This window comes from Choloepus didactylus, chromosome 7 (assembly GCF_015220235.1).
Source record: "Choloepus didactylus isolate mChoDid1 chromosome 7, mChoDid1.pri, whole genome shotgun sequence".
In the NCBI taxonomy this organism is placed as follows: Eukaryota; Metazoa; Chordata; class Mammalia; order Pilosa; family Megalonychidae; genus Choloepus; species Choloepus didactylus.
In genome coordinates this window covers 61,323,902-61,350,021 of record NC_051313.1, presented here as the reverse complement: position 1 = coordinate 61,350,021, position 26,120 = coordinate 61,323,902, and the positions used below count along the sequence as shown (strand labels likewise).

The window sequence follows — 26,120 nt, the reverse complement described above, 5'->3', positions numbered from 1 at the left end:
TGGCTTCATTGATCTATCATCCTTCCTCTATGTGAACAATATTTTATAATAAGTCTTAGAATCTGATATAGTAAGTCATTCCTTTTGTTCTTTATCTGAATTAACTTTGATATTATCAGAACTTTTCCATATGAATTTTAAAAATCAGTTTGCCTAGTTCCATTAAAAAATCCTATTGGCAGTGCACTGAATACATAGACTGGTTTGGGGAAGACTTGATGTATTTTTGATCATCCTCCTATTCTTTGGTACAGCACATCTCTCCTTTTATTCATATCCTAATTTATGTGTTCCAATAGCATTTCATAATTTTCTCTGTAAAGGTCTTTTGTACATGTTTTGTTACAATAACAATAACTCAAAGTTGTTTTTTTTTTGTGAATAATATATTTTTTTCTTTTAGTTTTCTAATTGATTATTGTTAGTACAGAGTATGGGTATGGACTAGTGCAGTAGCCCATGCTAAAACAGGGGCCCTATGCTTGGGGTCTCTTGCTCTGTGGTGGCCATCTTGAAATTCATAATAGTTTTATCTTTGGAGTTGTATGTTTTTTAAGTGAAGACTGATGGGAAAATGGAGCATAAACTGTGAGCTTGGATGGTTCATGCATGGTCCTTTCTCTCACCACCTTTCTGCCTCTCCAGGAAAGGTTCCTAGCTGGCACATCCTTGCCTCTGCTCAGCATCCTCTGCTGCCCTCTACCCCAGGTACAGCCTGGGTGAGGGGAAGGTGGGAGTCGGGTACTAACATCCTGAGCACCTAGCCATAGGGCAGGGCCCTGGGTGCCTGCATTCTCCCCCAAGTCTCTCCATTCTTGAGGGAGTGCAACATTAATTAGCAAATACAAAATGCCATGACAGGTTGAGACTGAGACTGCCAAAGAAAGGAAACACCTTTTTTTCCTGTGCTTTGAACAAGTGATCCCATAGTTTCATTTTGTACCAAGGCCTGCAAATTATGCAATCAGTCCTGTACTGGTGTATGGGAATACTAGAATTTGTATGTATCCTTCTATGGGATTCACTGTCTCTTCCCACTCATAATTTTATGTTACAATGGATATTTTGTAATTTCCATACAAATTTTAAGATGAAGTTTTGATAGCCATTTGAGAGCACCTCCAGAGGTCAAATGCCTTTGCAATAATTTAGTTCACCTGAACACATCAAAGTCTGATGAAATTTGTACGTATTTTACAAAACCCTGCTATTTCAGAGAGGTATATAGCTCAGACACAGGGATCAAAGTGACTTGTTCAAAGCTAGCAATAAGGGTCTGCTCTTACTCTTTTCAAGCAGGACTCATGCACTATTTATGTCTCAGGGTAAAAATGAAATCAGTGCTGGGAAACTTGACCACCCCAAGGGAGCACACTTATCATGTATTATTTGTACCCCTCACTTTCCTTCCCACAAACTCCTTCATGAGGTGTTCAAGGATTAATGGATTAGTGTTGGGAAATTATTTATAAGTTCTTGTATAAAAGTATCAAAGAGAACAATGGATGTAGTTGTTTAGAGTCCACAAACTAGAGATTTTGGGAACATAAAGCATATTTAATATATATATTTTTGTACTTCTTAAGGGAGGGTGCAGAGAAGAACTGATTTATTGAGCTAAATATCTTTGGTTATATTTTCCATACTTATTTTATATCCCAAAGTACTGTATCAAAATACAGCCTGCTCCGCCTCAAACCTCTGTGGAGAGAGATGCATATAAATATATAGCACAATTCACAGCCAGACTGGGGAACGGCACGTGTGGCCTCATTCTTGATCTCATCACAAAGCCCATTGGAGACACTTCTTTGGACTGTTCATTCTAGAAATAAAAAGGGTGAGACTGAACTTTGATTCCAGAGAGCAGTAATATTTCTTAAGATTTTTTGTTTGGCTTTTGTTTTTCAGATTCAGAACTGAAGAGAACCTTTTTTTTTTTGTCATTTATTTGATGTCTTTCACACACAACTTTGATATGTTAGTAACATTGCTGATTTAGTAGCAAGCAGTTAAATTCTGAGGTACTAAGATATTTCCCTACCTTTTCTAAGAAACATATATCTATTGTCTATTATCCAGAATTCCATACTTAGAACTTTAGTCATTTATATTGTACCTAACAGAGTTGATTTTTCTTTCATAAAATAACAATGCTTTTTTAAAAGAAAATGGCACAATGAATGTTATGTGTCCTTTATAATTCAGGGTAAATGATTTACCATATCCTTTCTAAGGACATGTTTTTTGGGGGGCCAGGGAACTTGTGGTAGTTTGAAGCTGTTATGTACCCTCAGAATAGATACTGTTCTTTTAATCTATTCCTGTGCATGTAGACCTGTTATGGGTGGGACCTTTTGATTAAGCTATTTCAATTGAGATGTAACCCACCTCATTCAAGGTGAGTCTTAATCCTTTACTGGAATCCTTTATAAGTGGATAAAGGACACACAGAAAACAGGGAGACATACCCAGAGAAGCTAAGAGAGCCAGAGAAGCTGAGAGACAAGGTAACACACAAAAGCAGAAAGAGGAATCCATTAAAGCCAGAAGCTGAAAGCAACAAAACTTGGGAGAGACAGATCAGCAGATGTTGCCATGTACCTGGCCTGTGATGAAGGGGTCCCAGATCACCAGCAGCCTTCCTTCAGAGAGGTATTGTTCTGTTGAAGCCTTAATTTGGACATTTTCATGGCCTTAGAATTGTAAACTTGTAAGTTAATAAATCCCCATTTTAAAAGCCAACCTATTTCTGGTATGTTGCATTTCATCAGCTTTAACAAACTAAAAGAGAACTCAAGAGTATTGGATAGGACTAAGGGTAGAGAAAGAGTACTATGGAGAGTAGAGGAAAGTAAGACCAAGAAAAGCTAGGTTACAGATGATTTGAGGCAGAAGTCACCCATTTCATGAGGCTGCCTAAACCTCTAAAAGTAATGGAAACTTCTACTCTTCTATTTAAAAATTTATTAAAAAAATTCTAAAGGAAAGATTTAAGGCAAAAGTAGTTGACTTGCAGACACCTACAAAATGCAGAGAACCACTTAGTAAGTTAATGGCAGAAATGGCAAAACAGTCGCTTACTACATGACCGTGAATAACCCCGTTGTCTTTTTCTATCATATTATAGATATGGATTATTGTTTTTGACTTATGGAATTCACCAAGTAGCCCCAAACTCGAAACAGAAACATGGAAACTAAGGTTTAAAGGCCCACCAGAATGAACATTTTCTTAGCATCCTAAAGAATAATGCCTTGTTAATGGTGCTCAGAGTCTATTTGAGAAGAGATTCAGGAATCTGACTCCTGAATTTCCCTCATTTTAAGTGAATATTGTTTGCCTTAAGGCCCATAGCATGATTTATTTTAGAACGTTGTCTTTTAAACTGCAAGCCCATTATCAGTTTTAGAGAAATGTGTTAGGCACAACATCCCTAGTAGTGACTGAAAATATCTGGCAAAAATAGTTTGGTGGATTAAACTTATGATTGGATGTCTTGTGTAATGGTTTCTTTCCTTGCTCTTGCAACTTCTGCTGTCTTGATTTCTCATGAAACAGGAAAATTGAACTAGGTATAGAACATAATAGGTAACTAGATGTCTAAATCCTTGCTCATCTCCTTAGAATATGTATTCTTTAAAAATTATTTAGAAATGTAAATTCAAACGTTGTCATTATGTATTATCGACCTTAATTTTGCCATCACAAGACTGGCCTAAATGATATTGTTCTAGTTTGCTAATGCTGCCAGAATGCAAAACACCAGAGATGGATTGGCTTTTATAAAAGGGGTTTTATTTGGTTACACAGTTACAGTCTTAAGGCCATAAAGTGTCCAAGGTAACATATCAGCAATTGGGTACCTTCACTGGAGGAAGGCCAATGGTGTCCAGAAAACCTCTGTTAGCTTGGAAGGCACATGGCTGGAGTCTGCTCCAAAGTTCTGGTTTCAAAATGGCTTTCTCCCAGGAAGTTCCTCTCTAGACCACAGCTCCTCTTCAAAATATCACTATCAGTTGTTCTTCGGGCACTTGTCCTCTCTTAGCCTCTCCGGAGCAAGAGTCTGCTTTCACTGCCATCTTCAAACTGTCTCCCATCTGCAGCTTCTGTGCTTTCTTCAAAGTGTCCCTCTTGGCTGTAGCTCCTCTTCAAAACATCACTCACAGCTGCACTGAGTTTCCTCTGTTTGTGAGCCCATTTATATGGCTCCACTGATCAGGGCCCACCCTGAATGGGTGGGGCCACACCTCCATGGAAATTATCTCATCAGAGTTATCACCCACAGTTGGGTGGGGCACATTCCATGGAAACACTCAAAGAATTACAATCTAATCAACACTGATAGGTCAGCCCACACAAGATTACATCAAAGATAATGGTATTTGGGGGACACAGTATATTCAAACTGGCACAGATATTCTTTCAGGCATAATATTTTCTATGATCATACAGAATTCCCTGGACTGCTAACCTGCAACTCTGTTTAAATGTTGATGGACAATCCATTAGAAAATGTTTAGCATTTGAAAGAAGAAAATTCCTATTTTTCATGGAAAAATGAGTTGACTAGAAACTCCTTAGACTTATTTGTTTTTATCTTTTTTCCTTTGCCCAGCATAAGGAAGGCAGATGAAAATTAGACTGGGAACTTTTGTAAAACTTTAATTCATAATAGGCTTAGAGGTTTTCCAAGATACAGTTGTCTTTCCAATGTTTCTTTGCTATATCTGATTACTCTGTTTGACCAAATTGTAATTTACAGCCCTTTATATCTGTCCTGGAATTCCTGGCCACAGACATCCTGGGAGAGGGATAAGGAAAGAATAATATAGGTTTCCCCTGGGTCAGTATTTTCAGATTTACTTTGGTCAATAAATTCCCTGAGTTCCATTTTCCTTCTCGAGTAAAACAATGACTGTAAGTATAGAATTGAAATAAAAGGCCAAAATGAATTTCTGGGTAAATGATCTGGGAAGTATACCAGAAGCCACACTCAGTCATACACTGTTCTCTAGGCAGCAACATAAAGAAAGCTCAGTTTACTTGAATGGATAAAATAGAGTTTGCAAGACAAAGAATAATAGAAGCTTAAGATGGAGACCATGAATCATGAGAACATTGTAAAAGAAATCTGAGGCCTAAAAGAGAAATTATAGCAATCAGAAGGCAAACCAACACCTGTAAATGAAATATCCTCAGACAATATAAATAAAAAATTCCAAAAGTGCAAATCAGAATTAGTATCTGAAATTAAGAAATGCTTCAAAATTCATTTGTTCAATTTAATTGGCAACACAGAATTAACTCACTAATTATTGTGTAATGAGCGTGATGCGTGGCTATACCTCTTACTGCCTGGTGGTTCCCAGTGTGGGTCTCAGCTTTCCGACCATGATTTATGATGTAATAAAATGGGGAAGTTACTGGACTGTTTCACTGATGACCATGAGTTTACAAGAGATTAAACTCAGCTCTTCCCAATTATGTTAACAGGCAAAGGAAAAATGTATTTTAAAAGTGGTGGCATCTTATATGAAGCTCATTAGAACATGGCAGCCTCTTTGTATTTATAATGCAGAAAACCTGAGTGGTAGGTGGGAAAGGTATTCTTTTCTTAACAGTATAACTGGGAAGATGTCATGTGGATCTGCTTACATTTTTCCAGCTGATCTATTAGGATAAGAAAATCAGAAAGCTAGTTAGAGGAAGATGAATAGTAAAACCCATTTATTTCCAGATTCTGAACATGTTTGTTTCTCACATTAAATCTTAAAAGAAAAAAAAATTATCTTAGACATTACACTTTTTGGAGGGAGAGAGAAAAAAATTTGAGAAGTTAGCTGAAATTCAACTATATCTTGTATTAGGAAGACTAAATAACCGAGAAAGACTGGATATTAACAGAAAGGCAAAGTTGTTGCAAAGAAGTACTCCCCCCGACCCCAGGAAAAAAAATGGAGGAGAATTGCACTCCTAATATTAAATTGCATTAAATTTAAGGCAAAAACCATTAAACTACGTAAAGAAGGCCACTTTATAAAGAGTGAGAGGAAATTCAAGGATATTCATAGTAAAAGATAATAATTTACTGTTCTTACTTCATGATTGATCAAGTAAACAAAAAGTATGGATATAAGAAACTTAAATGTATATGGATGTAATGAATAGGGCAGGTCTACTTAACAGATATTAAGCACTAAATCTTCACAAGGGAAAAAAAACACATTTTTTTAAGTGCTCAGGTAGCATCAACAAAATTGAATGTATTAGGCCATTCAATACATTTTTGAAAGTTAGTCTAGCTCACACAATTGGCATTCTAAAAATCTTGAATGAACACAAAATACCCAGATTCTGAATAAGTTACAACAAATAAAATTTTAAATGTATTAATAAATTCACAAGAAAGTTCAGAAAATCCCTGAAAACCAGAAGAAATGAAGAAAAACTGGAACTGTAAAGGTGGGCAAATACTGATGCAGAAGCTGGTACTGCTCTAAGGAGCAAAAACCTATACCGAAAAACCAGGGATATGGATGTTAGTAACCACTTGGAGTGAGGGAGACTGGGACTTGGGCCAAGCTGGGTGAAGGTGGTGAGGAGCTGAATCCCGTGCAAGGCTGGGACATGTAAAGGACTTATAGATCTATGAAACAATAGGCAGCAGAAAGTCTGCTAGCTTCTGAAGGAAACTGAATACAAAATCTGTGTTTATATACTGGTTCAACCACAGTTGGAGAACTTCATTCAATAGAGCAGCTTCTGTCTGGGAGAGTCCCCAAGTACCAAAGAGAAGAAAATGAGAATCTTCCTGGGAGAAAATTATTAGATCATTCAATCTTTTCGGGAGTCAGATTGATAAAATTTAGCCCAATATAAAATTACAAAAAAAATCACCAGATACATAGGAAACAATCCACTAAGCAGATTCAGTAGAAAAATGAACAACAGGTTTAGTTTTACAAAGACTACTAATATTTGAATGATAGGATACAGACACCAAAATAATTAAGAAATATCTTAAAGAAATAAAAGATGATTCTGAAATAAAAGGACCTGGAGGAGTGAGTATCAAAAATGATCAAGTAAATTTGGGGAAATGCCAAAAAGTCATTCTGAAAATAAAATTGCAATCACCAAAACTAAAATTAAATGTTGCATTTACCAATATTTAAACAAAGTGGAGGAAAGAGTTAGAACAAGAAGATAAATGGGAAGAAAATACCCATAATAGAGAAACACAGAGAAACAAGAAAATAGAAGATACAAAAGAAAAGTAAAAACAAACAACCAAAAAGCACCATGTAGGATAGAATGGGATGATCTAACATACATCTGATTGGAATTTCTGAAGGAGAAAATAGAGAGAATGGAACAAGTAAATATTTGAAGAGATAATTCTAATGAGACATGAATCCACTGATATAAGAAACACAATGTATACCAAGCAGGGTGAATAAAAAGAAATCCACACGTAGATCACCACAGTGTGACTGTCGAATAAAAAAGACAAACAGAAGAACTTAAAACCAGGTGGAGAGAAAAGAGAAGTCCCCCACAAAGCAAGACTAATGAGAATGAAAGCAGATTTCTCAATAGCCAAAGTAGAAGCTAAAAGAAAATGGAAAAATACATAAAAGTGCTAACAAAAATGACTGTCAACTTAGAATTCTGTATCTAACAAAATACCTTTCAAGAACAAAAGTAAAATAAAGACATTTTCAGATGAAGAAAACTGAGAGAGTTTTCGAAAACAATAATAAATAATAATCAGAAATAATTTGTGGGATTAAAATAAAAATGATATTAATAAATAATATATAAAGTACTGAACAATAATTGTGTGCAATCTAGGTGTGGGGTTTGAATCAAGTTAGAGCACTCTAAGATTCCATTAATTTTTGTAAGATGGGTGGAGTTATTTATCGACTGCAGACTTTGTTATTTAAATATCACAGTAAAACTTCAAGGATAACCAATAAAAGAATAGAAATAGTATTATAATTTCTGATTTAGCAAAAAAGGAAGACGGAATAAGAAAATTTAAAAAGCAGACAACCTAAAAGAAGACAACAAAAAAGAAATAGCATAAAGCATGATAAATCAAAAGCATAATGTATGATAGTGAAAAGAAAGCCAAATACATAAATATATTGAATTTAACTCACTTTTCAAATGAGATTGTCAGGTAGTGTTACTGGAGCTCCCTTTCTGCTGAGAAAGATGTTACTGTAGTTCCCTTCCAGGCTTGCCAACTCATTGCAAGAAGGAATTCAAGGATGACATAGGCAGGTATAAGCAAGTGAGAAAAGTTTATTGAAGAGGAAGTAAACACACACTTGAGGGTTGAGCACAGGCATGCTCAAGAGAGAGACATGTGCTAGGTTGTTTGGCACATGGGTTTTAATTAGATCAAACAAAGGAAGGTGGGGTTAGAGATATTGGTACATTGTGATTGGTGAGTAATATTCAAATTAAGGGTTGCAAGTAGGCTGTTGTGATTGGCTATCTATGCATTGTTGTGACCGGTTAATAAACATGTACCTTAAGGTTTTTAAGTAAGTTATTGTGATAGGCTGGATAAACATTCAAATTAAGGATTGTAAATGGGTTATTGTGATTGGTTCAGGCCCTGTGGTTGAACAATGTATCCTTTTTTGCTCAACTGCTTCTGGTTTTAGGAACCTATTCTCACCAGATGCCCACTCCACTCCCTCCACCGAGTGCAAAGGGTGCAAAGGCACCTCAGAGTTTGCAAGCTGTTTTGCTATGTCCAAACTGCCTCAATAGTGTTAAAAAAATTAAACCATATACTATTTATGAAACACACTCAAAAGTATAAGGTTCCAGAAAAAGTGTATGGTAAAAGAGAAACAATAAAAATTAGGTAAATATTAACCAAAAAAAGCTGAGGTATCTAGATGTCTATTAGGAAAAAAAAAAAAACATAAAGATCAAAACCATTTGTGGGGATAACAGGGTCAGTGCACAATGATCAAAGGATTAATTCACCAGGGGATGTGAGAATTTTAAACTCACACACACCTAGTAAAAGGCCTTGAAACACCTAAAGCAAAAATTGACAAATCCGCTATAATGGAGGAGGGTTTTGAAAACACTTCTTCTGTAACTAATAGGTCAAAATGAAAAATTTGGTGAGGATATAAAATACTTGACCAACTCAATTAAGCTGAGTTTAATGAACATAAAACTTTTATTAAAACAGTGAACATACACAAGGGAATAAAGCTAGTCTCTATGCATTTCAAAGTATCAGTATCATATAGATGATATTGTCTGAAATGTAATTAAGTTAAAAATCAGTAACAAGATATACCCCCAAACATCTCCATATGTACGTAAACTAATAAAATACTCTTCTAAAAATGTTATGATCCAACAATAAATAAATCATGCAAAATTAACAATACTTTGAACTGAATGTTAATGAAAATATTTTGTTTTATAACTTTTTGGATACAGCTAAAACTGGGTTTCAAAGAATATTTATAGCTTTAAATGCTTGTATTAGTTTATTAAAAATCTACAATTTAATGAGCTAATGTTGGCAGTTTCAGAAAATGTTAGATGTTACAAAAATGAGTCCAGAATAAACCTAGGGAAAGAAGAATGAAAAAAATGATTGTGCCGGTTTGAATGTATTGTGTCCCCCGAATGCCATTATCTTTGTGGTCTTCTGGGACAGACGTTTTGGTGCTGGTTAGATTTGCTTGGAATGTGCCCCACCCAGCTGTGGGTGGTGACTTTGGTGGGATACTCCCATGGAGGCGTGACCCCACCCATTCAGGGTGGGCCTTGATCAGTGGAGTCATATAAAACATGCTGACTCAAAGAGACTGAACGGAGTGCAGCTGTGAGTGACGTTTTGAAGAAGAGCAAGCTTGCTAGAGAGGAGCGTCCTGGGAGAAAGCCATTTTGAAACCAGAACTTTGGAGCAGACACCAGCCACGTGCCTTCCCAGCTAACAGAGGTTTTCCAGATGCCATTGGCCATCCTCCGGTGAAGGTACCCGATTACTGATGTGTTATCTTGGACACTTTATGGCCTTAAGACTGTAACTGTGTAGCCAAATAAACCCCCTTTTTATAAAAGCCAATCCATCTCTGGTATTTTGCATTCCGCAGCATTAGCAAACTAGAACAATGATAAAAGCAGGTGAGTGGTAAAAAATTGAAATGGAAAACATTTCAAAGGTACAGTAGAGTGAAACAAAAACCCCCAAATTTGTCCTTTGAGAAGACTAATAAAATACACAAATCTCTTACAAAATTGATTGAGATAAAAGAAAAGGCACAAATATATGGAATGAAACAGGGGAACAGCTGTAGCAGAGATAAGAAGGTAATATTAGAATACTAAAAATAAATTTATTATTTTCAATAAATTTGAAAGCAGAATGTATAAGATACCTGGGAAATAGAAATTATGTATTAAAAACTGACATATCATGAAAAGTTAGTTTTAAATGGTTCTATTACCATTAAAATTTGAATTAGTATTTTAACAACTTTCCAAACACAAAGCAATAGGGCCAAGTGGTTTTATAGGCAAGTTCTACCACGTCCCTAGTAAACACTTCACTCTTTCAGTTAAATCTTCTGAAAGCTATACCCTAGAAGTCAGGGAAAACTAGAACTAGAAAAGCTGTCACAAAGCCTGAAACACAGCCTTGAAACATCTCAATCCATGACTAGATCCAGGTGGTCTACCCCTACGCTCACCGCCAAACAGGAAAATTTGAATTTTCCTGAAGGATGAAAAAATACTCAGACTTCCTCCAATTTTGTATGTACAATGTCCAGCATGCAGTAAAAAATGATCATTCATGCCAGGTTATAGAACGAAATGAGTGAAGATCAGACAACAGAAACATACATAGAGGCTATCCAGATATCAGTTATAAGAAACAGAATTTAGAACATATTTAAAAATACAGATAGGACAATTTTATGGTATGTAACTAGTGACAGTTTTGTTTCCTCCTTTCTGATTTTTATACTTCTATTTCTTTTTTTTTATAATGCTGGCTTGGATCTAGAGTACAATGTTAATAGAAATAATGAAAATGGGAATCATGTTTCTGTGTGTTAAAGAAAATGTTTTAATATTTAATAATTACGATTTTTGTTGTCGACTTTTGATGTATAATCTTTATCAGATTGTCCTAATCCTGTTTAATAGTTTTTATTGTGAAAGAGTATTGAATTTTATTTTTTTGCATCAATATAGCTACTATATACAGCCATGCTGCTTCATTTTCAGTAACCTTATTCCCACTGGGGCAAAGGAGTAGTATTCTTTTAGAAATGGTCTTTGCCCTTCTGAAGATTTATTCATCCATTGAGTCAGTCCCAAGCACTGGATGCTGAGGTTAAAAAGATGGATGGCACCATTGGCTCTTTAGAAAGCCCAAAGTCTGTGGGAAAGATGCAAATTGACAAATAATTATAATGTAAAGTTCTGATATAAGTAAACACGAAACATTAGCAAACCTCACCATTCCATATATAAAGTCTGGAAGTGTTATGAACACTCATATCTTTGGAAGATCCCTGAAGTTTGCTATAGTCAGGGAAGGCTTCAAGGAGGATTTGGAATTTGAGCTTAAGGATTTGTGTGGATAGAGAAGAAGATGGAGGCATGAAAGGTGGAAGAACTTCTATTTATCTGTACCTATTATGATAGGAATATAAATATTTCTCAGTTATTTTTTGAAGGGATTGGGCATGCATTCAAAGTTATACACTGTCTCTCCATGAATCATTTGCTTGGATTCAGAATGGGCAATCTGAGTACGGGATGGTAAATCTATTCCAGAAAATGCTTTCAGGATTCAACTACAATCCTTGGAAAACATAAGAGCAAAGGAAAGATGTTACAGTCAGAGCTTGAGGAAGAAACCATTTCATAGTGTGTTGAGAGTAATTTAATAAAAAAAGATTATCCTCTGGACTAGCACTCAAATTTTCTTAGTCTTTGCTGGTGATCAAGGGCATTCTTTGTTAAGTCTAATGTGCTGGCTCTCAAAGTTGCCTAGTGTGCAAAGAAACTGTCAATCATATGTTTTAAAAAGCTGAACAGCAGAAGGTTCTGGAGGGAAATCAAATTAGGGTCCATTTGGAAATGTCACAATCAAGTGGGACCAGCAAAAATGAAGAGGTTCATTGACGATTCAAATTGGCATATAAAGCATTGCATGTTTTTGCTGCTAATCAAAGATAAACTGGCCTTTGAGCTGGCTGTATGGAGCCTGAGACCACCCAGATTTAGCTAATGTTAGTGTTTACATGACATGTTGGAAACAAACTGGGCAATTACAAAGGCCCAGTCTAACTAGATCCTAACAGACAAAATGCCCTGTGGTCCAAATGTTAATAGCTTTGACCTTCGTTGGTTTTTAATCTCATTCTGTCTGTCAGAGTAAATGAACTCTGGGTTATACTGTACAGAAGAGTCCTTTTTGTTTTTCAGTCTATTTTTTCTTCTCCCTGATATTGCGAGGGGGAAAATGAAAGTTGTCTTTTTTCAGTCGAGTATATCACTGAGTGTATGCACGGAAAGCCTGCTGATTGACGGTGCTTCAACAGACGCAGATTCAGTTTGCAGCTGATAAGGAGCAAAGTCATCCATGCCGTGTTTACAAAGTAGCGAGGAGAGTGAAATTAGTGATAAAAGAGCTAATCTTACTGTTTTGCGGGATGTGAGAATGGCACTTTTGTGCTTGCTTTAAAAGGAGCTGGCTTGTTGTCCCTCCTTTCCCCTCTATGCTTTGGCAGCAAAACAATTTCCAGATTCCCCAAAGTGTCATAGATTATAAAGGACACAGAAATGCTGGAAGGATTTCCTAACGTTGAGTCGAGTACAAGCTGCACTGGAGATTGGCTGTTTATTCTATGTATTCGTGACTCACACTGCATAAACTGCTGATTTTCTCCCTTTGGTGATTTTAAAGCAAAAGGTAAATATTTGGGATGTCAAACTAATTCATCGATGTTTAATTTTCCAGCACGTTTACATGCTTAGTTGTGCTAAGAAGAAAGTTTGAAAGCCCTTCAGGACAGCTCACGATTGGGCCAAGGTTCTGGCTGTGCTAAGTCCTCTTTGAGTAACAGGGCATGCCTCTGAAGGAAAAGATCAGGAGAAGAGGGGTGTGCTTATCAGCTGCAAACTGAATCTGCCTTTGTTGAAGCACGGTTCTTTTAGTTTGTTGGTGTTTTTTTACGATCATGACTACTTAGTTGTAAGCCCTATAGAGATGAAAAAAATAGTAGTGTATAGTAGCTCTAGGTGCAAACCCAGCTGAAAAATGGTGTTTCTGTGTTTAAAGTGTTTCTGGTCATGATTTGTCATTCACTCAGTTTTTCCAGAAGGAGATGTAGCAGATGATGTTTGGGCCAGAGACATATCCCAGGTTTTACAGCTCTTCAGTATGCTGCTTTCTGCATTTAGTGATAATCTTATGTCCCTTTAGTTTAAGCATCACCAGGAACTAGATAATTTCAGTTTCTCAGTCTTGAGTATGGTGTCCATTCCCGGTTCGATCAGCTGTGACTGGGAGGAGATCCTGTAGCTGAGCCATTCATCAGGGCTGTGGAAGCTGACCTGGCTGTAAGAAGAGGTGTTGGGGGAGGGTGCAAATGATTAGATGAAGTAATGACCGGAATCTCTAACAACTTCCACAAAGAAAGTTTGGTAAATTCCTAATATAATGACTATGTCTTCCTCAGGAGGCAGACCACTCATTTCTTTTCTTTATTTTCTTCCTTAACTCAATATTTTATAAAGAATAGGTTGTTGTATTAGTCATGACTCTGCATGAGTTCATAACTGAACTTGTACTGCTAAAAGAGAATGTATTGCCTGATATATCTGATATGTTAAGAGGATGTGATGATTTCAGGCACAGCTAGATCTAGGTATTTGGATAGTGTAGGCATCTATTTCTGACCCTCTGCAGGCTTTGCTTTCCTCACTGAAGGCATCGTTCTCAGATGGGGTGTCTACCATGCAGTGGCAAAGATGGCCACCACCAGCTTCTTACTTACATTTTGCTTAAACTGTTGATGGATGTTAGAAGTATATCTACTTCTGCTCCAAAGAGAATTTAGGCACCAACATAAAAATCCATTATTAAAATACAAATTAATGTTTATTCCCATCTATCTAGCTACTGAGTTGAATTTGGGGGGGCAGTTTTTGACCTGATTTTCCAAGAATCCACTGTATTATATGTGAGCATTCACAGCAGGGTAGCAATGCACAAGATAAGAGCTTTTGGAATTGAGGACTGCAGAATGCAAGACACTGCAGTATCGGATAATAGCTGTAAAGGCATTAGCATAAGGCAGCTTTATTTATTTATTTACACTATAAAGCACAGCTAAACTGTTTTTTACTGATTTTTAAAAATTTACTTGCTTTGATGTGTCTTTTTCTAAATCCTGAAGTATGTAAATTCTCATTCAGTAGCTCTCAGAAGTTCTAAAATGCAATATTTCATATCTGCATACCTGTGTTCATGGACTGAAATTCATATTCCCCATTTGTATTTTAGAAAGATTACCTTGTATAGGGAGGGATGGGTTGAAGGCATTGAGGTTATAACTGAGCGGCAATTAGGAGGCTAAGTTAGAATTGACAGTTTTCTAATTTAAAGAGTTGTCTAATTTAGAAGGCCGAACCAGACCACAGCTACAGGAATAGAAAAAAAGAGTATAAATATGAGAGAGCTGTATTAATGTGAAAACAAGCTTTATTGCAAGTTTTGGCCAATGCTTTTGCTGTATGTATGTTGTCTTCCATATTTTGGTGCTAGTGAAATGGTAAACTGTGTCATTAAGTGGGCTGGCTAAGAATTCCATATAATTGATTTTAAAAATCATCTTGAATTGGAGAATTTTATTACTGTAATTTTGTGGATGGAAAGAAGAGAATTGGAAGCAGTGTGAACAGGGGTCATTTATGACTGATAGAAAGCATGGTCATGGAACACAGCTGAAGTAAGAGATGCCCAGGGCAACCGATGCCAGGACTGCCAGGGTCAAGCAATGCGAGCTCAGGTTCTGAAAGGAGAGAGGAGCCTAGGTTCTGAGGTTGATCTACAGCTCACACCAAGTGCTGAGGTTCTCTCCCCTGGCTGTGGCGTTAGGCGCGTGGACCCCTTTTTATTCCTTTACCTTTCCAAGTACTAAATCGTCACAGCTGCTACACGCTCTCAGGCTGGTTTTCTCTAGTACAATCAAAACCACTTTATTACAGATGTGAGGATAACCCAGATAAAGTACATAAGGTACAAGTAAGTACAGTTTTAGAATACAAAACCTAGTCCTATTTCATTTAAGAGACTGTTCTCACAGGTCTCTCTAGAACTGTGCTCCTCTGTTCCAATATTTTCAGTTTACTGCCTCGTTTTTTGTTTTTTGTTTTTTTTTTAAACCCTGATATCAGTTTACTTTTATATTTCTCTGTCTTGCTGCTCTCAGCTAAAGAGCTTGATTGTTTTCTAATTTACAAATTTCAAAATTTTGGGTCATGTAGAAAGTAAGAGATTTTTTTTTTTAATTCAATAAACATGTGTTGAATGAATAAGGTCACACTTAGCTAACTTATGTTATGTACAAAGTCCATATAGTCCAACACAATATTGCACATTTCAATTCATATGAAAAAGGAGTAGGTGGAGAGAGATGTGTGGGTGTAAATTGCTAAATAACATTTGTGTTGCTCTAGTATTTCCTTTTTTTTTTTCAGTTTTATTTAGTTTTCTTTCTCCTTTCTCTCTTTTTACTGTTGTGCTAGAGAGAAAGGAGTTTAAAAGTTTGGGAAAAGAATTTGGAGTATGGAAGAAGTACCACAAGGAACCTACTCTAAATAAATTGTCCCCTCATCATCCAATTTTCATTCAGAAACTATACCTTCTTTTGGATTAGTAAGTTCCTTGTTTGGGATGCAAATAACCACCCATCGGCTAAAGATATAGACCATTTGAGCATTCTTGGTGTCAAGTGCTTTGATCTGACTCTTTTGTTAATGGAAGAAACATTAAGTTGGTTTCCTTTTGTCCCAGAGGGCAGAACTAGGATGTAGTAGTGGAAGGAAAGGACTTTCTAAGGTGAGAAGTTGTGGGATGGTAACTTTCCAGTTTCCTTTGGTGTCTACCCAGGGTTGAACATAGAATGTATTAGAGGGAATTCAAACACTGATTGAGTGTGTCAGCTGGGGTTCATTAGTTAAAAGAAAAAGTAAACATTTTTGGCTAACTTATCCAAGAAGGGAATTTCTTGAAAGGAGAGGAGAACATGGAATTGCTAAGAGAGGCTAAACTAGTACTCTTGAACAGAAAAAAATCCAGGAAACTCTAAAGGGTCTAGTTGCCAAAATAACTCCATAGTTCAGGGCAGACACCATTACTGGAACTAACACATTCTTGCTTTATTTAGTAATAGTTATTGAGTTCCTACTAAGCACCAGGCACTGGGATACAGCAGAGGATGAACAAAGGCTCTTGTTTGTGCAGCTTATATTTTAGTGGGAGAAACAGACACTAAATTAATAGACACATGAATATGTAACATATAGAGTAATCATAAGTGTGAAGAAGAAAAATAATAGTAAGGAGATAGAATAATGGAGAATGTATTAGAGATCTGGATGGATTGAACCATGTGAGGCTCTGGGAGAAGAGTGTGGCAGAGAGAGGGAAAAACAACCACAAAGACCTAGTCTCTCCCCTTAGGATTCAAAGTCTTGGAGAGAGAACCATATTAGCTATACTTAAAATTCATGCTTACTCCGCTGAATATGGAAAAGAAGAGGCAAAAGCTGGTAGGAGAACTTTCTAGAAAGCTCTTCAGAGACTTTCTAGAAACCCCTCATCTTAGGAGGAGGGTCAGGATAGTTGGATTTATTATCTTTCTCTTAGAAGGAGAGGTAAGTTCTCAAAAGAAGAAAATTGAAATATAATTAGGAAGGGGGATTAATAGCAAGAGTTGAGTAACAAATATTCCTATGGATAGTTAGATTAAGTGATCTTAAAGTGATCTTTTCTATACTAGGGTGACTGGGGGTGAAAAGTGAAACAATAGAGGCTAAAGAAGAATGAATAAAGAAGTGAGATGTTCTACCATAGGTCAGCCCCACCCCCCACCCCCTTGCTTCTCCTACCTTCTGTTCTCCATTATCAGGTAAGTTATGCTCAGGTCCATCACAAAGAAGAGACAAACTCTGTGGAGGCAGTTTATTACAAGGGATCAATGTAAAGTGAAATAAACAAGCACGGGCAACTGGATGCTCTCACAGCTGAACATCCAAGAGATGTGACTAGAGAACCAACATAACTCTAGGAGACTGCTCTTTGGAATGGGTTTGTCCATTGCTCCCTTATTCTCATGACTCAGCTTCTTCCTGCTGCTTCTGCTGAATCTGCTTCTGTCTCATTCCCAATTCCTCTTCTGGTTTTGGCTCTCTTAGAGCTTCTGCATAATGCCTTCTCTCCACAAACCCCTTCATTTCTGTTCTGTTCAACATCTGATCTCCTCTGGGTGTCTTACATTCCAACTCCCTGAGATAGGATTTGAAAAGATGGTTGGCTGTTACTATCTATTACAGTCTTGCTATTGTATAATTGTTTTATGCTAGACTGCTGTCCAAACCACACACTTGATTCAGATATCTAGGAAGGATTGTGGGGTTGCAAAAACCAAGATGTATGCTTGAGGAACCATTTATGGATGCTTTATTCAGAAGGAGTTGGTGAGTGTGGCATGGTCTCTGGGTTTCTTGGATTTTTTTCTAGTGTAAAAACAACACTAATCTCAACATACAGAATGCCTACTATGCGACAGGCATTTAAAACACATTATTTCTGACTCTGAGAATTGTCATACCATGTAGGTATTATTATTTCCATCCTTACCTCTCAAGATCACACAGCCAATAAATGGATGAGCTAGAATTTAAACCCAAATTTCCATATTCTCTTTGATACCATTATTATGAGTTTCTCGAGACTTCTGAGTAAGTGAAAGGCTTTTTGTAAAGAAACAGTGGAACCACAGATGGTCCATAAGTTAGAAAAAGGTCAAAATAATTTTTGATGGACCATCAGGCATGTATGCATTCATTCATCCATTAATTAATCCATAAATGATTTTGAATGGATACTGTGCACAAGGGACTCAAGAAATAAAATAACGAGTAGAAATAATCTTACCAGATACAAATCCAAATGGTTTCACATAAAATAGTACTAACTGTGCTGTTTTGCAATCAGAATGTCTGAATCCTAACTGAAAAACTGGCAAATACTTCTTTGCAATATTCAAGATAAGAGAATTTCTTAGTAATGAAGGAACAACAGAGACAGGAATCTTAATAGAAAAAACATTCAAGTAAAACATTTCATGTGAATTTTGAAATAATAAGAGAAAAGGATAAAAATGTTATCTTTTTCCTGGAGCTCATGAAATCATAACTATTGTCCCAGAACAATTCCTCTACGGTAACAGGAGCCTATTCTGCAAAGCCAAGTGAATCTGTGCTAAAGAAATAAAGCTTTCTTTGAAAACAATGCCATTTGCCTTGGGAAAGAATTGTCAGTGAGAGCAAGCATTTAAAATGCCAAAAATTGTAGATGCTTTGTCTATTTTCTGGATTTTTTTGGTCAAAAGCATGAAAGATGATATTAACAGGAGATAGGATGTTTTGTATGAATCGTAATTAAATAGGTGTAAATTCATAGGCAACCAACCAAAATATGCCACTTTAGCTGGTAGGTGAACTTTACTGTCCTCTCCTTGGTCAGTGAAGAGAAACCTGTAGAAATGGAAACCCTGAGCCAGTGCCCCTTGAATAAGCCCCAGTGTTATAATGAGTTTTCAAAATAACTTAAAAATTCTGAGTAAGCCTCAGTTTTTAAAATTGTAAAGGAAATTACATCATCTACCTATAGGATGAATGGCCAATTGTCAGTATAAATTGATGCAGTTCAGAGAAAAGGGTTGTTCATACATCTATTGCTGCTGCCGTATAGCTGATCATTAAATTCTGGCATCGATTTAACCACCTAAAAGTACCCTCCTTACACTGCCTCCGTCCCTTGACTCATCTCCCCACAACTGAAAGCCACATTTTTTCTTAGCCTGTGGCTGTTTGGAAGACTGTGGAATGTGAGTTTAATCACAGATTACTTTTTCTACTTGTACATTCTTAGGCCAGTTCTATTGCTGCTGTCTTTACAGAAATAGCACTATAAATATATCTAGCAGGTATCAATTTAAAGACATAATGAAAAGTGAATCAGTAATAAACTCACATCTCACAGTCTTGGGTTTCAGCTTTCCCTGACTGGCTAAGGTAACATTTACTGAAAACAAAAATAATAATCATAATTGAAAAAAAATCCCATCAGAAATAGAAGTCCAGGGAATAGAAGGATCATAACTTGAGGGAACTTTGTATGTTTCATTTTAGCACATGAATTTTACATTAAGAAATATCTATTGATTTTGTTTTACCGACTGCAGGTGATTTTTATTCTTTCTTTCTCAGGAATGCTGTCACCCTACTTATCTTGTAGGGCTACTCTTCAGTTAACGAGGGGATACTGTGAACTTAAGATTCCATGAATCATAAGGAAAACAATTCATGGCACTCTGGTTTGTGCCTTCTCAAGGTCGTGGAAGATAAAGAAATGAAAGATCTGGCTGGTTTTGCCCAAGAAGTTGCCTGAGGATGATTGAAACCTTGATTAGCCTAAGCTGTAGACAGAGAGAGTGCTCTGTGTTTCCCTGTGTCCAGCTCAGGTGGAAAATACTCACTTTTGTGCCTGAAGATTATGAAGAAAATTTGAACCATGGTAATCTTTTGAATGGTGACATGAAGTTAGGATTATGCTGAGGCTGCTTTTTAAGACATATGGGGGGCGGTCAGCAGGAGGGCACATCAGAAAGGCAGCTGCTACCTGATCGCTAAATGTTTGAGGTTTTCTGCTAATGCTTTGCCAGAGGAACTAGGATTTTGTGATTAGCCTTTTAGAAGAAGTGTCAGAAATGCCTTTCAACACATAGGTTATGACATCAACAACAGCATAAAGAAATCTTGTGTGTCTTCTGAGTCAAGAATTGGAGGAGCTTAGCATTCCCCAAATCCACAATGATGACGAGCATGATGGATTTCAAAAGTAAGACAAATTATCTCCGAAAACAAAGTGTCCCTGTTCTATTGCATCCGACAAGGTGTCTAGATCTGACATTGTGTGTGCTATGACTACTTTTGAAACTGAAAAATTAGGTGCACCAGAGGAAACTATTTCTTCTGGGAATATAACTTGCTCTCTTTACCTTTTATTTGAGTTCATGGGGACATGAATGAAAAAAAATAATACCCACATTACTTTGTCTTTTGCTCACTCCTTTTTTATGCAAGCAAAGTCTGGCTATTTTTGATAAAGACACAGAAGTGCCCTGCAGACCTTAGTTGCTCTGATCATGTCACAGTATTAGAGGGATTGCTTTGGTCTTAGAATAACTCAACTCAACTAGCAAAGTTCTGAATACCGGAGCTGCTCCACCAAGGCTTTGGCTTCAAAGCAAAGAGATGCCGCATAATTAGCTCTTCTGACATCCTCTTGAACAAAATGTCAGTTCAGAAACCTGAAGTGTTTGCTAATGACAAGGGCCCAACTGTCCCGTAAAAACTGGAAAAGTGGTGTTTGTTGTCTGTTTCAAGAACTGGAAATGAAAATCTTAATAATGCAGGAAATGCTCTTCAAAGGCCAAGAAGTGTCAGTGAAAGATAAGAGGATCAATCAGTCTTAAATACTAGGTTAGTAAGAGTAAGAGGCTGATGCTGCCAGCATGGATATGTATTTAGAAGGAATGAATAAACTCTTGCGATAGTGTTAATTTTATTTTGAAGTATATAATGAAACCCCTCAAGTACCCAAACTTCAAAATCCCTTTCCCAAAATGACCAAAATTTCCATTTTTGAGCATTTATCTTTCTGCCTTTTTCCGTTCCCTAAGTCTTAACAGAATTTTAAAAGAGCAGCTAATAAATGAAGTATACTTCAGTTTCATGTAATGGATTGGATCAGAAGGGAACTGATAAGATGATATTGGAAAAGCAGGTGGGGGGTCAAAAAGCTGAGAAAGTGCTCAGCTGCGTGGGTTCAATTGATTCCTGGTGTGCAAGTTTCCGGGGTTATTCCAGCTAATGGCAGGAAAGCTCTCCCCTGATCAGTTACAGTGGAGGGCTCATACCCAGGGACTGGTTTCCTGCAGGGCCAGAGGTGATGAAGAGGAGATAAGGCCAATTAAGAATTCAGACTGGGGAAGCAGGAAACTGAAGCCACAGGGAGAATTCCAAAGGGGATGCTGGAAATGAGACTGTGGGTCACTGTAAGCATTTAAGGTAGAATACAAATGTGAGTTTTAAACCTGCTGTAGAGAAACTCATTTTAGTGGAAGAGAGAATCAAAGGAGGTTGAAGATTAGCAATGTGGTTTCTAAAGGCAAGACACAGGAGCAGAATGACCAAGTAGAAACTTATCATTTAAACCTAGCCCGGTGCTTATCATCCTTTCTGTGTTCTTGGCACACTGGGATATTAGAAATTTACGGTGGTGTACTTGAAGGAATTGAAAAGCTCAAAACAAGACTAAGCAATTCAGCAATAATTTCAACACAATCGTGGCAACAATGTAACTATAATCGCACAGGGTCTATAATAGCACCCCTGGTGACTGAGAACCTGTTCTGCGTGTGGTTGAGAGTCAGAAAGTTCTAAGCCTGGATACTGGCCCAGCCTTTCATAGATTGGTGACGTGAGCCCATTACTTAATGACTGTAATCATCAGATTCTGCATCTGTAAAACTTCAGAGAAGTGTGGGGAAGATTAAATGAAACAAAGCATGGAAAGGCCACAGCCCCTGAGGTTTGTGGGTGCTCATTATCTCTCTGTTCCCTTTGTTCTCAGTCCCTATCACTGATCACTGCCCTGATAGCACTCCCAGGTGCTCCAGAGATCAGGTTCTTACCTGGTTCAGCCAATGTGAGAGCTCTTTCAGGCGAAGATCTGTGGTCTCTTACTTCATCCACAGCTAGTTGTGGTTCTGCTCTTACCAAACCACAGGACCTGCTCAGCAAAATGTCATTGTAGTAAAAGTATATGCACTTGGGTAGTAAAGACCAATTTCATGTGTTGAACAAAATTTGGGGCATATCTGAAAAAGAGATGACAATACCTCAAGGGGCCCTGAGTTGGCCATTCAAGAACTACCTTTGTAGGGACTCGTCTCCCCTGTCCCAAATCAAAGCTTCTCTTCTTCCCTAAATAATGGGTTGGTGAATTACTTAATTATTCTTTCTGTAAGCTGAATGAAGCCAAGCACTGCAGAAAGTGTTTTATATACGTCATCTCATTTATCCTTTCTTCATGGCAACGTTTGTGGGAGGTATTACTATCTTTTAAATCATGTTCAGATAAGGAACCTAAGGCTGAGAAAGATTAAGTAACTTGCCAAAGTTGTGGATTTTCTCAACTGCAGAACAGGGCTCCAAACTCCTATCTGTGTGAATCCAACACTTATATTCTAACTCAGTGAACATCAGAATCACGGGGCAGAGGAGGGAAGGGGCTTGCTACATCACAGATTTTTGGGGCCCGTCCACCAAATTTCTCTTTCAGAAGGTCTGGAGTGGGGCCTGAGAATTTGCATTGTTAGTTTCCCATGTGATTCTAAAGCTGCTGGTACTGGATCTACCCTTGGAGAACCACTACTTGAGGTCACTGTATAGTAATGCCTCCTCAAATCCTAGTGGAACACCTGCAAAAATGAATATGCACACTTCTAAAATAAAAATATAACATTTTGGGGGGAAATCAGAAATACCCCTCCATTAAGAAAACTATAATGACCCTAGCCCTAAGATAGAAACACAACAAACCCTTGTTAGATGACTTCTCCAGTGGCTGAAGGTACTTGGTGGTGAGCTTTGTACTTCTCGCATTGCCTACAGCATGTAACTTTGGTACCACATTGCCTAACTCAGTGATTTATTGTTGTCATTTGAAATAAAATACTTCCATGCATAATAAAACAAAGCAGGAAATGACTGCCTCGAAATGGTTGTGGTTTGTCAGTGGTAATGCCATTGGTATAATGTTTATTTGTTTTTGAGGTTTTGAAAATTGCTTTAGGAAACCTTGAGGCAGAAAGCTTCACTTAATTAAAATATTTTAAATAAAACCACAGGACTGTCAGTTCATAAAGCCTCAGGGTACAGGCAGCAATTGTAAGAAACTCAAATAGAACAGGGTGGATGAATATAATAATATATGGTATAACTTTTTGTTATCATTTCTGTTTGCTGTGTTGAAATAATTAGGCAACAAAAATAGTACCTGAAAATCTTCAGGTGAACGTTGGAATTGTGAGGAGATTCATTAATTGCTGCCCAAGTGATTTAGTGTTTCCCAAAGAGGATCTATGGAACATTATGGATGATGGTCCCAGGATACTCAATAAAGAAAGGAATCCCATTTAAAATAACTTCAGGAATTCTTGCACCATTCTCTTGGAAATTGACACTGCCCATTTGCTCAGGAAAGGCTCTCAGAGTCCTGCAGTAAAGCAACCTGCTTAACTTTGTTTAAACCATCATTTCCCAAAGTGATTTACCCAAATTCCTATGATTATCCCCCCCTCCAATGAACACATTTTCACAAACTATGGAGCTAAAAAAGTTTGAGGAAACACTGATGCATATTTCTGGACTAATGTTGCTGCGGAGCCGGTTGTCTTTATATATTGTTAAGCTCCACCCCCACCCCCTTGTTTCCCACCTTTTCATAATTGTTGCCTATTTGTTTTTTGCCAAAGTAGAACTTGAGCACACTTGGATACCATTTTGATTACTATTCCAGTTTGCTAATGCTGCCATTATGTAAAATACCAGAAATGGATTGGCTTTTAAAAGGGGATTTATTATGTTATAAATTTACAGTTCTAAGGCCATAAAAGTGTCCAAACTAAGGCATCGACAAGAAGATACCATCATTAAAGAATGGCTGTTAGTGTCCGGAAAACCTCCTTTAGCTGGGAAGGCACATGGCTGGCATCTGCCATTCATTTGCTCCCAGGTTGCATTTCAAAATGGCGTTCTCCAAAATGTCTCTGGGTCTCTCTTAGCTTCTCTGAGGCAGACTCTGGGCTAGCATCTCCAGATGTCTCCAAGAATCTGCTTTCAACGGGCGTCTCCAAAATATCTCTCTCGGCTGCTCTTGGGTGTTTTATCCTCTCTTAGATCCTGTGTGTCCTTAGCTTAGCATCTCCAAATATCCTTCTGTCTACAACTCCAAGCATCTCTGAGCATCTCAGCCTCAGCAAGTATCTGGGACTCCTTGCTTAGCATGTCCTGAGGTGTCTTCCTATCTCTGCTGTCTGTGTGAGCTGCCTTTAAAGGACTCCAGTAAACTAATCAAGACCTACCTGAATGGTCCGGGTCAAACCTCCAAGGACGCATTCGATCAAGAGGTCATATCCTAATGAAAAAGATCAATAAATCTGCCCCCACAAAGTTACATTAAAGAATATGGCTTCTTGGGGGAACATAATATATCCAAACTGGCACAACTACTGAACCAAATCAACCATGAGATATGCTTCGTTTGCTTTCTGAGTGTATAAGTAGGTGGACTTCAGTAAAACAATGGGAATTTGGTCTAACTGAGGGAAAGATCAGTCAGAATTGTGGAAAGTTTGAAAAGAAATTTAATGTCATTACCTCCAATAGATAATTTTTATTCCTGAGTGCTGCCTAGAAAAGGTCCTAAGGAGAGTCTATTCTAATGACTAGAAAGGGAATAGTCACAATTGCAATAGCACTTATTTATCTATTAAATGTAAGTAAATTGTTCAAAAACTACTTGTTCAATCAGTTAAATGTTTTGCTTTTTGGAAATATTAATTTGCTTAGCAAAATCATTTTTCCTAGGTATAGGAAAGTAGTTTTCAGACACTTTTCCCCTAGCTAGAGGAAAGGTAAACTTTAACCTAACCATTTTTCTAATTATCACATGCTTTGAATTAATGGGGTCCAAATTAATTAAGGTTTTATTATAGATTCATTCTTAGGAGACAAGGTTTCATTTCCCTCTTTTGAGGTATTTTCTATCTGAATCAGAAGAAGATTAACCTCACCACTCTCATTGCTTTGGAGCCAAAGGGTTTCACTTCCTTTTTTTCCTTTCCCAACATACCTGAGGGTTATGAAACACTCCTTCTGTAAAGAAAAGATGAAGTATGTTGGGGGCTATAATTAGGAAAATCTCTCCAGGTGGTTCTGATAAGCTCCCTGCCCCTTCTTGAGAATTCTGGCTTTAAGCCTTTGATTAACACCTTGTAACCCTCAGGCATGAGTGGAATTTGGATGTGAAGGGCAGTGGAGGAATTGAGAGGACTCCAGCCAGGCTAGGTCTCTGTTAGCAGGGGGGGTTTGTCACAAGAGGTCAACTAAGTAAGGCACAGAGAATCAAAAAGATGGCAGATCGGCCAACTGGCCTGCATAGGGAGATAATCATCGTTAAGCATGACTAGCATGGTTAGCTGTCTCCATTTGTGTTGAACACTGGGTTTTGAGAATGAGGAGCAGCCAGAAGAAAGGAGGTTGAAGAACTCAGGAAGAAATCTGGCTGTGGTATAAGCCAGGACAGAAGTTTGCATTTAAGCAAACCCTTGTTACAGGTTCTGTGAATGAGATGGAAAAGAGATACATATCCAAGTGCTTTTCTGCCCTTTCTCCAACCTCTACCACAATGTCCTGAGGTCATTATGGGTTCATAGATGATAGAGGTGGGGTGTCTGCAAACCAGACTAAGGAGGTGCTAAAACCTGACTTTTAGAGGGAATTAATGGTGTAATAGAAACTATTAAAAGAGTCACCATGTCTATTGTTTTCAATTCCTATTATTACTCATCTTTTGAAAGTTTAGGCTAAATAGAGCAGTTGTGAAAATACACCAGAATTCAAAAATTTTCTTTTGACTTGGAAGCAAAATGATAAAATTTGGAAAATGTCCACATTTACTTGGGTAT

At 37.4% G+C, this 26,120-nt stretch overlaps 1 long non-coding RNA gene across 1 annotated transcript; it reads left to right on the top strand.

Moving 5' to 3' along the window:
• The first annotated feature begins 12,790 nt into the window (after positions 1-12,790).
• Positions 12,791-23,148, top strand: LOC119540034. Its single transcript, XR_005218008.1, has 3 exons — positions 12,791-12,982; positions 17,079-17,207; positions 19,573-23,148. It is a non-coding gene; the product is annotated as an uncharacterized LOC119540034 (long non-coding RNA).
• The last annotated feature ends 2,972 nt before the right edge of the window (positions 23,149-26,120 follow it).